Source organism: Echeneis naucrates, chromosome 13, assembly GCF_900963305.1.
Source record: "Echeneis naucrates chromosome 13, fEcheNa1.1, whole genome shotgun sequence".
Classification (NCBI taxonomy): domain Eukaryota; kingdom Metazoa; phylum Chordata; class Actinopteri; order Carangiformes; family Echeneidae; genus Echeneis; species Echeneis naucrates.
This window is the reverse complement of record NC_042523.1, coordinates 17,265,281-17,282,156: the sequence shown is the minus strand read 5'-3', so window position 1 is coordinate 17,282,156 and position 16,876 is coordinate 17,265,281. Positions and strand designations below refer to the sequence as shown.

Genomic DNA, 16,876 nt, shown 5'->3' with positions numbered 1-16,876 from the left:
CTGACGTTGGCCAGCCACACTAATTGTCCTCAAGCCAAAACTATGCCATTTACACAAACCACTGGGGTTATACACTGCGCACACATCTTCACACATGTGCAGATACTCTTTCAAAGCCTTATCCGACCATCAGGCTACCAGGAGCTGTGTTTGATAATGACTCACTCTGTCTGCTTCGAGGCTAAGCTGTTTGTATGTAGATAACCACAAACAAACAGGACGGATAATTTGATGGACTGCTACATGAGCACGAACGCAAGAGCACATGTACAGGGACTCAGTAACTCGTGCAGCTTGCCACCTGAAATCTGCCCAAGAAAAAATATCTCCTATTTTTACAATTAACAAGAAAAAGCATCTTTCCCAAAGTTAATTTGTACTTGGTGTCATATGTGTCTTTTCAGGGTTAGATTCTCGCATCGCTCATTTTCTCTCTGTTGGCAGCATCTAATGAAGCATCCAAAGCAAGCCAGCACTTAAAAAAGTCCACAGAGCTCAACCCGAGTCTTCTCACGAAAAAGCAGATTTGTTCTGCAGAAAAAGAACTACAATCCACAACCTCCCGTCTTTAGAGTTGTTAGAGCTGATCTATGTAGTGTAATGAATGACAGGGCTGATTATTCGGTATATACTTTGGTCATCTGTCAACAGACAGCCTTTAGGAATGAGGCTAAGTACTTATATATTAATTTGTTTAATGGGATATTTATATAGATATATAGATGTATTGCATTAATACAGTTGAAGTACAAAAAGCTTTGTCAGCAAAAATAAGAGAATTTTATGTAGCTAGAAAGGAAACATAAAAATCTATGTTTGAGCGGACAACAGAAAGTGTTTCGAACAACCCGCTAATCAGACATCATACAGCAAATCACACGGTAAGCAACAGCATCAAATGGGATCTAACTCCCTATATCTGCATTTGCCTGAGCTGGAACTTATATGTATGGAGGAGTACCAAGAGGTAATACCAAAAGTAATTTATTGCCTTATCTTTGGAAAATGTGAAGGAAATGTAAGACAAACTGCGTGAAGATGTTGAATCTGATCATTTGCACTGTTTGTAACTGAGTGGGCCTGCAGTGCAACCCTTTGTCATGGACATTTTTGGGGTAATAATTGTGCTTCTATTCATTTCCTAACCAAGAAGGTTTAGATACTTGAATGAGATGAAGTTGCATTGAGTCTGGCTAAAGCGTGATACGTCGCGTCGAAAGCCCGATCCACGGCACATGTTGAGGGGTGCAGCGTTAAAACCACAACCAACGACCCACTAAGTGAAGTCATTAGTCTTATCCTCTTTACCCTTTTCCCCTGGCAGCCTGCATCCAGTTCAAGCCTCAGCTGCTGGCCCACAGGGCAGCGAAGGAGCTGTGCGTTTCCACCTCCAAGCCCAGATCAAACCCCAGCTCTCCTGCGCCTCCAATTTATCCGGGTCTTGTTCCTGTATAGCCTGAGAACACTATACGTCAGTCATCTGCCAAATGAATGCAATGTAATTCATCTGTGTCCATCAATTTGTGTATTCACATCACCCCAGTGCTTGCTCCACAGTTACCTTAGTCCTGCAATACCCCACTGGAACGAAATGAACACTAAATCTCTGAGAGAGTCAATATTTGAGTTTCAACTAAGAGTATTGAGTAGGTCTTTCTGTTGTAGGTTCAGGGGAGAGCCTCCTCATGCTTATCACTAAATTCTACTACGCTATAAATAATTCTACATATTTATCTTGTCACAAGAGTGACAATATTAAAGAGGAATAGTCTGAAAATAAATAAATAACAGCTCAGCGTACACCTACAGCTGTTATCTGTTTTTTCTAACCACATTCACTGCCATCATCTTTGCATAGTACAATAAAGCAATTACTCTAGATGACTAAATCCAGTCCTGTATGATACTGTGGCCATGTACTACAGATCCTCCACCTCTCTCTGCATATCTAATCTTTCTCTCGCCTTCTCCCTAGACAACTGCTCTGACGAAGTTACCTTCCCATATGGAGAATATTACTCCAGTATGCCATCTGTACTATCATCCTACCACCCCCTCGAGCATATGACCACGCGTGTGTGTGTGTTAGGATGAGGACCAGAGCCCGTGGGAGAATGAGTGAAGAGAGAGCGGGACGTGTGTATGTGCATGATTTTAGTCATGTGAGTAAGCGAGAGAATTTAAGTACATGTGCATTGATGCCTGTAATTCATAGTCTGAATAACACTGCCATGATAAGACGTGATGTAAAAATCCCCACCAAGAGCTGATTGTCATAGCTGCAGCTTCTCGTCTGTGGGAGTGTTTTCATGGATCCGTCACTGTCTCACAAACACAATTATCAGTTCATGCACACAGAACAGACGAGACGGTAATTCACAGGACGTCAAGCAGACAATTATGTGTGCTATATCACACAGCACGTAAAGCGTTTTTTGCTTTGCACTTGCAGATAGATGTGATTATTTAAAAAACAGAAATATATTCAAATGACCCGTATCAAAGGGTAAGCTAAAGGGTTGCATTTATCTTCCTGTCTTCATTCCTCCTCCTTTCTCACTCTCTCTCCTCCTTTCCATCATCAGGCAGGCACTAAACACATTCCTGACCCATAAATTTCCTTTCTAGTCTCATTTACTGCCTTAAAAACACAAAAAAACTGCAAGAGAAAAACAAAAAAGACAAAGGAGGGAGGGAGGAAGAGGCTGCAGAGCAAAACAAAAAACAAACAAACAAAAAAAACCCAACACCTGAAAAAAATGAATTCTGCTGGCTTGACGGGCTAAACACAGATTCACATTTACCTATGGGACCTCTATATGTGTAATTATAACTACTGTACTCTTTGACAGCTATTGCAATCAAGGGTCTCAGAGTGGAGTGTTTCCCTCCAGCTGCTCGGCCAACACACAATGAGTTCTGCTCATGAATGGTGTTTAGCTACTTGAATTAAAATGGAACACACGCTGCAGGCAGCTGGATAGATGGACACAGAATGGCCATAATAAGAGGAAAGATTTCTAGAAGCACAAATATTTATTCACCTTGGTGATTACAGCAGTCCGGACACTGTTAGGTTAATGTGGAACGGACGGCGAGCGGCCCTTTCTACCTTGAGAGAATCAGAGAGAGAGGAGGGGGGCGGATAACAGCAGTGGGGTCCTCCAGGCAGTCTGTGATCCCATTTAGTACGCACCCTCTGGTGACTCCTCCAACTAAAAGAGCCCCAGATGGGAAGGCTTTGACCTTGTTTTGAACTCTTTCCTCACTGCCAAGAGGTAATGTGGTTGCTCAGATAGTTTACATTTCCCAACTCAATGCCTCACTAAATGGGGGCCCTCACAGAAGAAAGGATTGAAAAATGCGTCATGTAGACTGACTCTGCTTGACACCCAGTTTGACATAAATGATTTCATAATACGAAGATCATTTTAAAATACTTCATGAATGAGGGGCACATTCTTGAGTTCTTCACTCATATGAATTTGCTTTTCAATCACAGGGTAGAAAATATAAAAAAAATCATGAAAAAGCTGTCTGGTCCTTTCGTGTTAACGAGCCAGTGTTACAGAGTGAGGCAAAAAAAAAAAAAAAAAAAAAAAAATCTAACATTAGAAAGTGAGCATCAAAGGAGGAAATACAGTGATCATTAAAAGCACTACTTCAAATTCACCTTCTTAAGTTCTTAAGACTAAACCTTTACTGGCTCTCAATTAGAGGCACTTTATAAGGCAATTAGAACGAAAAGGACAGTGAGTGGGAGCGTTTCAGCACCCACAGCTGACCATAACAACTAATTCAGTCTTACGTTAACTAAAAATATTAGTGTGTGAAATTACTGGAACTTCGTTACTACCCCGACGCATCAAAGGGAAGACAGCAGTATCATGCTGGAGCTGGTATCTGCAGAGCTTCATCATTATTTTACAACATGGTCATACTGTGAGTTTCATATGTAAAACCATTCGGCCACTGTGCCCTCATTCTATCAGTTATTTAATCACAGATTAGATATAAGCCTTGCCACGGATCATGGGTGAAGATTCTGGACTTTTAACACTGCACATATAAGCATCTTGAGCAAGAGTCCACAACTTGAGTGTTACCTCAACATTTTTCTGTGTGATTATGGAGGAAAAACCGCTCAGGAGCCTCATTGTGAGACAGCAAGTGGTGCCATGTGGTGCTGTGCCTCACTGCTGTCTCAGAAGCACAAAAGGCAGGAGGCTGAACACGAAAGATGGGGCTCAGCCAGGAAAAACCTGCTGGGCATAAAACACACACAGTAGTCATGCAAATGCAGACAATTTGTTATGGCTCTCCTGGCGAACTGCTCAGAGACGTTTGCGTTTTGTATTATGAGACTGGGATTTTCTTCAGGTTGTAATAAGGATAAAAAGGCAAAGACTCACAGGCAAAAATAGAAGCAAGACAGTGTCCATCCATCACTGTGACTGTCTGAAGAGCCTGATCGAGTGTGTGTGTGTGTGTGTGTGTGTGTGTGTGTGCGTTGATGCACTCCTCTACCTCAGCAAGAGGAGCCAGAATGTGAGTGGGCAACCTGTGATGTGACTTTTCAAACAGACGCACAAATGAGTGCGCTCTCTCACTCACACACACACACACACACACACAGTTCAGCCACTGAGCTCAAGGAGCTAAATACCAATGCTGTCAAGAAGAAATTTACCTCTAAGGCTAGTAAACAAATAGACAAACAGAAAGACGTCCAAACAAACACAACATCCAGATCTCATTCTAGCACAGCGGCTAAATGAATTGGTTGTGCTGCACAGATGTGTCTCTGTGTTTGTGTGTGTGTGTGTGCCCTTCGTTGCTGCATCTTCATATGCATCTGCCCAAACAGTGATTGCCAGAGAACGCTTAATGGATCATTTTCTTCTTCTTCCACGAGAGCCTTCCTCTCTCTTCACATGAGCCCCACCGCTGCTCTGATCAGTTTAATAGCTTTTTTGCATCCTCCTCTGTCTCCTCCCATTTTGTAAATATGATGAATCACCTGCTGGTTACCCAGCAATCTATTATCTTTCCTGAATACCAATGGGCCATCAGAGATGAATTGGCCCAAGGCTGACACTGCTTTTGAGGATTGGGAGATGTTCTACTAAGCTGAAACTGTTTTAAACGAATGTTGAGCAAAACAACACACACACACACACACACAAAGATGCAAAGACAGATGCTTCAGCAGTTTGCAGTAAAAAGGTGAGAGTGGAAATATTTCATTGAATTGAACATTGAATGAGCAGAACTCTATCGCTTTATAATACAATGTGTTTTTTGAGGGCATACATTGGTGTGTGTGTGTGTGTGTGTGTGTGTGAGTGTGTATACGTTTGTGTGTGTGCAAAGGTCATGCCTCTCATCTCTAAGTGGGCCTCAGTGAGAAGGAGTGAGTGGCAGTACTCATCAATATTAACTCATGCCCTTCCTTTCATCCTCATCATAAATCACAGACACACACACACTAACACAGGTATGGGGATGAGTTCCTTTTTGTGTGTGTGCGCGTTCATGTATCTGTGTTTGAGAGTGAGAAATATTGATTGAACGATTGATCAACAGCAAATCAAAGAAAGTTAAATGCACTAAAAATGCATGTGATCCGATATTAGAAGTAATTTATCAATGTGATACAAGTTATACAAAAGAACTAAAACCAGCCAACAGATACTGTAGCTGATAGATGTGATGACGTAGGTGTTGACACACGGAGCGCCTTACGTATCTCACCATCACAACACCTTCTGAATGTCAGCAGCACGGTGAGGGAGAGACAGGAATAGACAGTGAGAGGAAGGGGTGACAGAGGTTAACAGAAGTAAATGGTTAGCAAAACTACATGAAGTTGGGAGGAGAGAAATAAGGAAGACAAAAATCGGAAAACCACGTTTGTCGTTTGTGCCAAGTGCGAGTGTTTGCATGTGCTTATACAGGCAGAGATGCAAAGTGAGAGGAACGGAAGAGAGAATCAACAAATGGAAATCCTTTGATCAGAACATGACAACAGCAGCCAAGCCAAGAGATTGAAGAACAACAAAAAGATGTCACAGACAATTACCGCAAAGATGGCTCCATCCAGTGTAATTCCCGTTGTGTTTTGCTCAGGCGACGCATAACACTTAAAATCCACTGTCATCTCATCTCATGCTTTTCATCTTCCAAACACCAGAGGGTGAAAACAAACACATGGGAAATAGTCATTTTTCCATTTACAGTGCAGCTATTATGCCCAGCAGGAAAATAGGGGTCTTTATGAAACATATTTGACAGACACAGGCTTTTGTGTGTGCGTGCATATATATATATATGTGTATGTGTATGTGTGGGCCAATTTGTGTGTGACAGGTTAGGCCTTTTATTCAAGAGAAGTCACATTATCTGGAGGGAATGTGAAGTGTGATACACTTAATGGTCTAAAAATATTATTAAAATTTCTAGTGAGGCCGGAAAAAATATGTAAGATAACATGGTTCTGACCTCTAATTCATATCCAGATTGAAAGAAAAAAAAAAAAAAACAACAGCAAAAAACAAAAAAACCAAAAAAACCAAAACAAAACAAGCACTTCCTCCTTGTCCACAAAAATTTTATAAAGCAGTCTTCCTCTGGCTGTTACTTTAATGACACTTGAACCAGAGAAAACACTGCATCATGTTGTAGGAGGATATAACTCGACAATCTTCAGGGTTGGTTGTCTGTAAACCTGCAAAAAAACAAACAAACAAACAAACAAAAAAAAAAACACTTTCGGATTAACCCATCTTCCTTAAAACAACTGCAGGGCCACAAATTTCATTCAAATGAGTTGAGTGCAGCTACAGACGCCATACGATTCCTATGATGCTGTCTCATCGGCTCGTTCTACTTTACAACTAAAAGTTTCTGTGCACCTACAGTTCATGGGTGTTTTCTGCGACTGGCGCTGGGTCCGAAAATATTTGGGGTGTGATTGGTTTTTAAAAAACTCATTTATATTGAAATACCACAACTCCCTCTGTTGGCTTCAATTTGTATTTGACTGGTGTAAATTTCTCATCAAGACTGTTTTGATTTGCCTCATCGTCATCATTGACCTTCTCATGTGATTGGCTCATGATAACAGTCTCGCAACACAAAGTTTAGGAAAACTGCATTTTCACAATAAAACTACCCAGTTGTATCTTTTGGTCATTTTTAATCTTATTCCTGAACTACTTTGGTCTTGGATATATCTGTTCTGCTGCTCTTTCATATCACACAATGCCAGCTGGGATTGGCTGCAGCCCAACGCCCCCCAGGCCCCCGAAAAATGAAATGATGCAACAGGCAGGTTCCTCAAGGAGCACTTATAACACTTCACAGGGGCCACAAATGTGCACACTGGTGAATACCCTTCAGCATTTGGGTCATTGCTGGAGATTAAAGAAAAATTAGAAAATGGAAAACCAATTCTGTGGTGAAGAACTCTAACATGGATCTGTGCAGATACTGTCAAGAGATGTGAAATTGCATTTAGCATCTGTTCAACTGGCTGACAACAATGCTGTTAAAATAAAATGAAATAGCAGTGATTAACTCAAATACAGCATGACAAGAAAAAATAGATTTTTCTGCCGAATCAGTTGCAAGAGAATCAAACAAGCTGATTTTCCTTTTATATACAGCTTCACTTTGTGACAGTGATCCACTCATAGCACTCCTGTGATGTCTTCTCAAGTCATTTAGGAAGAAGTTTAAAATTGAAAACATATTCAAAAACTAGAGACTGAGTCAGAAGCCAACCAAATTAAGATGAGTCCTTAAGCATTCAAATGAAGAAATTAAATTTTGCACCACTTCTTTCAGTCCATTACTTCAGTGCATCTGGTTTAAAGACAACATTCAGTGAGTGTGCGTGGCAGACATCAAACACTGATTTTAACTGGCTGACTCTGGTCTCACTAGTTTCTTTCACTTCCTGCCCTAAGCCCTCTTTTTTTTCAGAGCTTTTCCTATTTCAGCTATTCTCAGTAAACTCATAACAGAGAATTTAGATGAACTCCAACACAGTCAGTCAGAGAAAATACTGTGAATATCAGCCCAGATACTTTGTGGAACTTGTTAAGTAGTTGGCTTAACTGGGTGAAATAAGAACCATTAAATTCAACAGGCCGCTTTGAACCTCTCAATCGGTGGAGCTGCCATCTTTAAAGCTCGCAGGGGCCAGATTCCTGACGTTATGTAAAGCACGGATTGCATGGAAAAACACCAACTGAGCATCTGTATCTACACTTACTCTTTGCTACTGCTTCGTCGTCATTATTCAAGTAACAGCTACATTTTAAACACTCAGATTACAGAATTAATACTAACTGGTGAATAAGAAATTCTGCACCAGTAAAGGTACCTGGAAATGGGAAAGTTTGAGAGTAATCTGTTGTTGTGCTATTACTCTGAACCAAACAATGCATCCTGATGCCAGGAAAACCATTTAGGGCCCCATCAGAGTCATCTGGCACTTCCACTATCACGGTAACATAGATAAACGTAGGCCTGCTGCAATGTAAATCTCCCTTGCCTTGCCAGGGTCTCAGATATCATTTCACTCTATTTTCCTCAGTCTGGCCATTAAGAAGATATAGAACCATGCAAAATGTCAGAAATAAAGATGATAGCATGGGGCTAGTATTGAGCTTCTCAAGTCATCTGCAAGATGAGTGAGGCGTTTGATGAAAGCGGCGCGCTAAGAAGAAGAATTGCTGCATGCGAGGAAGTTGGAAATATATGGACAGGTTGGCAAATCAATGTGCATATGTGTCAGGGAGGGTGAGTAAGTGAGGGGGGGTTTACATTGTAGCAGGGTCTATTAGCAGTCTATCTGATCACAGCGCCCACCTTGGACATAAAGAGTGATATGGAATACTGATGAATGAAATTTTTCTTACGTGTGTGTTGATACACACGTGCCTTTTTAATCATCACTGCTTTAACGTCCTTTCAATAAACAACAACACCATGTAGCGGAAAGTTGCTCAACGCCAGCACATAGCTAGTCGAGAGCAGGCTGGTGTTGTGGTACTAAAAGCATCTTTTCCTACCTCCCCACCATCAAACTATCATTTAGATAAGAAACAGAGACAAGGAGACTCTCTTTCCTGGCCAGTAAAAAAAAAAAAAAAAAAAAAAAAGAAAACATCTGAGAGATATACTATGAGAGACTGTTGGAAAAGCTTTTGCGCACTAAGGAAACCTTGTGAACTCACACACCCACATAAACACCAGCCCTCCATCCTCTCCTCATCAATGGAGGTCATCACAAAGAAAACAGACCTCTCCCGTAAATTCTCTGACATTCCCAGTTGTATTTTTGAGTCTGTGTGAAACAAGATAGCACAAATGCTACGCTGTTCCGTAACCAAGACGATATCATTTAGGAAATGTTTCTATGCACAAATACAACCACAAAACAAGGCCACCATTAAGTGGGGTGTCCAATTCTACTATCTAGCTAACATGACGCCATAGTGCTGCCGTTTGTGGTGAGACCAGATTTGGTACAATCTGCAATCAAACATCGAACTTTTGTGTGTGCCATTTAATCAGTTATCAAATTAAAATATTAGTCCTTCAGATGTCATTGATCAGTTGGAGTTTGGAACCGACAGCGTGGGCTATTTTATTTAGTTTGTTCTTTGTTTATGTCTAAGGTTGAATAATGGAATGCTGAAAAACCCAGTTATACTGCTAGAACTGTAACTGTATATAATAAGGAGGAAGCTAGTTTCTGTTAGTGGTCCATGGAGGGCAGATATACGACCCATGGCACATTACCAAAATGACAAAGATTGTTAACATGCCAGCAGAGTGAGCCTTGCCCACTGGGAATGAACCAAGAAAAAGACTTCTCTTTTTTCCCCATTTTTGAGTCTGCACCTGACTTTTGCTCCCAAAGACTTTTCAAGTTTTTTGTGGCATTTGACAACACGCTGCCCTTCATGACCTCTTCCAGAGAGAGCTCAGCGAAGTGATTAAAACTAGATTTATATTTCTCCATTGACTGACCAGCGAAAGTTAACAACGGCTGCACGCCCACCAAAGACTGCCACAGAAAAAGAAACACTGGCGCAGACGAGCGCTGCAGGAAGACTTCTTCTCCTGTAAGAGAGACACTTGGCAGAACCAATGACGCCTGCGGGAGCAGTAGATCGTCACTGATCATCCCGCCAGCTCCACCGGGTTCTAACTGAGAGAGTCTCAACACCAACAAAAGTAGGCAAAGTCTTTTCCTGCTCATTGCGGAGTCGATGTGCAACTAAATCATTAGCTTTATTTTGATTCATAGGAAGCGCTCATAATAAGCAACAGTCATTTAAATACCCCCCCCCACCCTCATTACTAATCATAACATTAGACATTCACATCAGCTGCTGAATGACATTATTTATTGGTGGCATTCAACTTTGTTGTGTCATATATTCTGTCATCACATTTCACCTTGTTAGTTATCAAGAAATTGTCGCAAAAACTTTAACCCAGTCATTTCCTGTGTGTTACTTTGAGGTAAAGGTCTGAGGTCACTTTAATAGAGTGTTCTCGACTTCCAATAGCAGTCTGATTTACTGAGTCCAATATAAATCCAATAATTATAAGGTTGAATCAAACCTCGCTCTTAAAGGAGCTGGTGCCCCATAAATTTATGAGAATATAAAATTGCGCAGCTCCATTTTTTCCAAGTTGCATATGAGCTCCGCGGTGTCATAAAGGTTGTATTGCTCGAGCGGTTATGTATGAAGGTTTAAGCTATGACCCGAGTCCGGTGTTACCTGATTTGCCTGACTCCTGTGTCAAGCCTTTAAAACCATAAAACAGGACTAACTTCAAGCGAAAACATTTATATATACATCTGATTTTTGCCAACTTGTGATTTAACAGAGCACAATGATGTACAGGGCCATGTGGGATCGAATACTTTAATAACTTTTCAGACAGAAAGGAATGGAATACACAGTTTAATGCAGTAGTTGTGTGTTTTGTATGTTGGTGGCGGAGCTACCCTTGTTTTTATACTTCAAATAAGACACTATGATGAATGGAGAGATTATGGCAATTAGAACAGAGCATGCGGCGACCCCATTCTCAGCGCCTCGGTATAATGATCCCAGTGTTGTTTATGATTTCACTACTGTTTTTATGACATACTGTTTTCTTTGATTGCACCCAGCAGAGCTTACAGATTGTTTCTAACCTACCCTGACTGAGTCACACAATGACTGCCACCCAATTACACTGCATCAGAAATGGCCCAGGTTCCCATCTTTAAGTGCATTTAGGGACAAGATTTATTCTCAAAGTTGCACACAGCAGCGTAACAGGCAATGTGGCAGTAAGGTCAAACATAAGTAATCTGACTGTTATATTCATCCAACTTAACGGGAATAAAGATGTGACGATAAATAACAATATTTTTTGGTCTACAAAACCAAAACAAAAACTAATTCATGATCATGACCACCAAATTTTGGCCTGAACACCAAACCACAGAGAGACAAAACAGGACAACAACTCAAGGAGATTCTGACTGCGAGAGTTCAGACCAACTCAATCAGCCTTCAAAGACTATCAGGCACAGCCAAGATTTAAATGCAATCTGTGTCAGTCGAAAATACATAAACCGTATTGATTTGTGAATGATTCAGCAGAGGTACAATCTATATTAACTCTAGATGACAGATTATGTTATGCATCACTGCAAGATTCAACAATAGTCAATGACAGCATACGACACTACACGTTATCATCATAAATTCCACAGAATAGGAAAAAAAAAACAACAAAAAAACAAACTCACCTTAGTTTTAGATGTGAAATAGATACAAACAAGTATTATCACACATATCACAAGTCACATTTAACACCATGGCAACACATCGTCATGTCTTTCAACTTTAGCACCACAAATCAGATATAACCACCTCTTACCTGCAAATCCTTTCCTCTAAATTTCCTCATCACTGTCTATCTATCGCCATCACAAACTCTTCAAACATTTTGTTTAGGTTTTTTTCATTGCACAGACACAGTCATCACACAGGGGGTACACAGAAGTACTTAGTGTGGACACACACACACACACACACACACATATATATATATATATATGAAATGGTCGGTTATGCTAATTCACATGCAAATTTTTTTCGTATATGCCAAGGAATGAAGATAGGAAATAGCAGGCCCAGTGGAATGCTTTTGTCTTCTTTATGTGCCTCTGCATGGTGCATACACACATAAATATATACAGGTGCAAGAACGAGAGCACATCTAAAACACCACATCTAAGGTACAGAGACAGTACATATCTATATACTACAAAAGAGACAGGCATACAGGTGTGCATGGGCGAACAGGAAACAACAAAGGAAGATTGACAGCAGAGGATATATGGATGTGTGACCCTGAAGGAAGAAAATGGATTGTATTCCTCTGTGAATAGGGGGAAAAAAATGATGGGAACCAGGGACTTTTATGATCCGTTCATGCTTCCTGAATACTAGAATGGAGAGGAAGTAGCCAAGGTCAGAGGCAGAATTCTCTATTCTAATTTGGAGCGTTGCTCAACACCCGGAGCAAGAGTCAGGGATTAATTTAGAGATCCATTCACCACGCCTGGGCAAGGGTGCGTGTGTGTGTGGTGGTCGGGGGGGGGCTGAGGGGTTGGCTAAGGGGGTGGACAGCAAAACATGGCAAAGAATAAAGGCGCAAAGGAAGGGAGACAGAGTCTGAGGCGATAAGGGATAGGGCAGAAACCAGAGAAGTGGAGAGACAGGATGAGACAGATAGAAGAAGTAGACAAGACCGAAGAAGAGGCATAAAGAGAGACTAGCCGAGGGAGAGAGGCCCGCAGAGAGAGCAGAAAGTTCAGATACAGCAGATTAATTCTCCAAACACTTCTTATGGCTGTGTGTTTATGTGTGTGGAGACAAACTCCGGACAGGAAAAACAGAAATAAACAAACTGATAAAGGAAGATAAACTAAATGCCCAAACATACAGAGGACAGGCAGGCGTTCTGCCCCATGAAATGACCAAAGACAGCAATGTGTTTGTCCATCCTTCATTACTTTCTGACCTTGATGGTATCACTGTGAGTCTAAGCCTTCTCCCCGTGTGTTTTAACCGAGGACATAGATCTTTAAAACTGGGTTGTAAAAATGTACATAAACACACAGTTTCACTTGTAAATAGTCGACTTAATTTCCTAAAACAGCTGGGCACCGGAGCTTTCAGCAAAATTTAGTCAAACAGGAATAAATTGTGAATTTGTTCAGGACAATTCTTAGTCATGGATGAGTATTTGGCAGCAGCAGGAGGCAGGACTGACTCAAAATACAACACTAGCTGTGTGCATGAAAATAAAGGAACGAGTGCAGACATACACATCTTTCCTCAGGACGTTAATGCTGAGGGTCTTTCAGTTAGTCTATTAAACGGAGGAGCATGCAATAACACTTTTGTGAAACACACAATATTAAACAATCAGTGTTGGCTCTGGTCTTCTTTTATGATTTATTAACAATGATAAAATATCCTTTAACATATACATTCCCAGTTTTGTCTCCTCTAAAAAAAATAAATAAATAAATAAATCTAATTTTCATCGCTAGCTGACAGTGTTAACATTTTGTATCACGTTGTTTGAACTCCTCACCAAAGCTATGTGAAATCATAAAACTCATTAAGTTTTTTTTTTTTATGGTTGCGTCAATCTTTCAAATGGAGGTAGTCTATATTCTATATTGTATTTATCACAGTGAGAATTTCCAATAACTTAACCACTTGTCATTGGGTGGTAGAAAAATGAATGCAATTACAAAGAGAGACAAAGGTTTCAAACAGGGTTGGAGTGGCTATTGAGCAAAACATGCAAGAGCCCGTCAGTCAGCTGCATCAGTGAGACGACAGAATGTCAAAAAAATCCATCAGGTTTTTTACCCAACCTGTCACTCTCTTAACTGGGCCTCTCTGTGAGCCTGTGAGTGCATCCCCTCTTTTCTCACTAAAAATAAATAAAAATAATCCTGCCTTCACATTATAACAAGGCCACCTGATGTGTATTGTGCATCCCAGCCATTTGCACTGCTTAGCAGTGAGCAGAAATAGATGCAGCATGTGATCGTAGTTCTGCGTGGGAGGAGGCTGATGGACTATTAATTTTCCAATCACTGGAGGTGTCTATTCACTCATGTGTGGCGACAAAAACATGGGGTGGGAAACAACAAACTTGGAAATTGCATTACACAGTTTGATTTATAAGTTGATGTGACTCCGAGGGCTAGAAGATATCTAAATTCATTTTACTCATGAGCAAGATAACGTTTAGTTATTGTCATCAAACTCTGTCAGACCTTGAAGTCCTATTTAGAAACATTTATACTGTTTCAGGAGCCCTGTGTGACAGTGGGACCTGAGTCAGCTTTTGTTCACAACTGGTGGACATCTAAAGAACCTTGTTAAATACATTGATATAATACCATAAGGAGAAGCCCTGTATTGTTGTATTGATTTTGTTGCTGTGCTTGCTAGTTAACATCCCCGGTGGTCCATTTGTTAAAGTTTAATGAGATAAGGAGGTAAAACATTACAGTAAAATCATTTGAAAATGTCCCTAAAGTGAGACGGATGCAACGGGACATGGTATGGCAAGATATGATGCTATGTTATGATGATAAAAAATAGCACCTTCAAGTTTTGCAAGGAAACCCAAATTTCCTTTCACAAAAACAAATGAAAAGAAACAGCTGAATCTTTCTCCCCTCTTATACAATGACATTACAATGCACTCGCTCATCAGGAGGTAGATGAGCAAGTGAAGGGTGTCACACAGAGTTTGTTGCCATTTCAATCATAAACACACTCCAGGACAAGTAGATATGGATCTAACTACATTCAAGGCATTTAAATAAGTGCAGCTTTCACCAGTTTCCCTCAGACAACTCTGTAAAACCACTGTAAGCAAAGGCTAGAGTTCAACCACTGAGTTGGCATTCAAAGAGAGCAGACTGACTTGAAAAAATAACACCATTATGATCCCCTTCCACCGGCCATATCAGTGCTCTTATGGGGGGAAAAAAGGTCCAAAATCATCGTGTAAGCGAAGGTGTGGCATGATCCTGAAAATCAGACAGTCTGGACAGCGAACATAAAGAGTGGCTATGCATATTTTCTCACTGTTTATGATCTGACAGAAAACAGGCCAATGTCAAACACAGAATCCTAACTGGACCAGAAAGTGAGAATTCTTCCAACAACGAAAATGTTTTGACACACCCTGGGTAACTATGATTTACATCCTTCATGAAATTGTAAAAAAAAAAAACAAAACAAAAACAAAAACAAAACATTGGATGATTTCATATGATGGCAATTTTCATATTCAACGAGTCAACATCAGTTTGCTCATACAAACATTTGCAAGTCTTTCTTCCAGGTCAAGAGGCAATGTGGGGGATTATATCTCAGCTCCCAGAGAACTGACAGGAATGGTGAAAGAGTAGCAGTAATTTTTCAAATGATCCAATAGGATGCAAGTACCTACTGTTCTTCATTGTTCTCAACACAAAAGACCCATTTTCACCACTGTCTGCAACCATTCAAAGACTATTTTTATAGCTGACACCAGGCCTGGGTGATAAAACTATTTCCAAAACGACTTCTGTCAGTAACAATTCTAGATTTTGGGCATAATTCAATATCAATCAGCAGATATGAACAAATCAGCAAGCAGCCAATGGCCGTCTTTTCTGACTGGCATGTAGGAGACGTGTTTGAAATGCAGCGGGTTGCAGCCATCAGTAGAAAAGTTGAAGAGAGTTGGCAAAGAGGAGAGACGTGAGTGGGAGAGGAGCAGAGGCTAACGACAATGAAGATGACTGTCAGAGCAAACAGGTGTTACCATCAGCAACCGACAGTGTTGGAAAAAAAAAAAGGTCATACAACCTCAATTGAGCGGACCTGGTTCGCTGATTTGAAATGTGTCAAGGAGCAGTCTGAGCCGGTCTGCGAAATATGTCAGTGTTTGGTGCAACCAAGACGAAGAACGCAGCCAATCTCCTCGAAGCCTCCGACCGCACAGAGAATGAGAATGCGCCCAGAAGCAGCAGGTCGAGTTCATGTGCTATTGGTGTTAGTGCGGCTGTTGTTTTTTCACTGAAGGCTTGTTCCAGAGCCGTCGCAGTAAACATGCTTACCTTTGTGTGTACTTCAATGTGTCAGAGGGTGCGATCCGCTCGTTTAATTTTTTAGGGTTTTGCACTACCTCTACAAACATTTGAGATGATCACTTGGCAGGAATTTTATTCATACTATTAGTTAGCAAAGTGTACTTAAGTGGTATTAATAAGCTTTTCTACAAAATAAAAAAGGCGCGAACTGTTTACTTTTTTGCAGATATGAAAAAAGGAATAAATAATTATAAGAAGATTCTTGACGGGGGAAAGAGAGCTACTCTTAAATCTTCTCTTGCTCTTGTCAACCCTGCTGCTGTCTTGACCAGTTGAATGCATTTCATTCAATGTGAATGTGTAATGTCTGGAGTAAAAACTTAAAGAAAACATTTTGTGCTCAAATTTTGAAAAATATGTTACTCTTTGTTTTGGTTAGGAAATTATATTCTACAATATAACATTATAACTAAATCAACCTCTGGTTTCTTCAGCCTTCAGTCGGGATGCTCTGACAGTATCAGCAAAAAAGAAATATTGTGATAAATGTCAAACTCGATCAAATTTGAAAAACAGTAGTGTCATAGTCACTCAGCTCTGACATGATCTCCAATAATTTGTGATGGGTAATATCTTTTTGCACATTAGGTGGACAGTGTTAAGTGGAAATAGATA

At 40.5% G+C, this 16,876-nt stretch overlaps 1 protein-coding gene across 4 annotated transcripts in view; it reads right to left on the bottom strand.

The window, feature by feature from the left end:
* The window catches only part of gria4a (glutamate receptor, ionotropic, AMPA 4a), an 86,925-nt gene that overhangs the window by 64,538 nt on the left and 5,511 nt on the right, over positions 1–16,876 (bottom strand). The window lies entirely within an intron of this gene.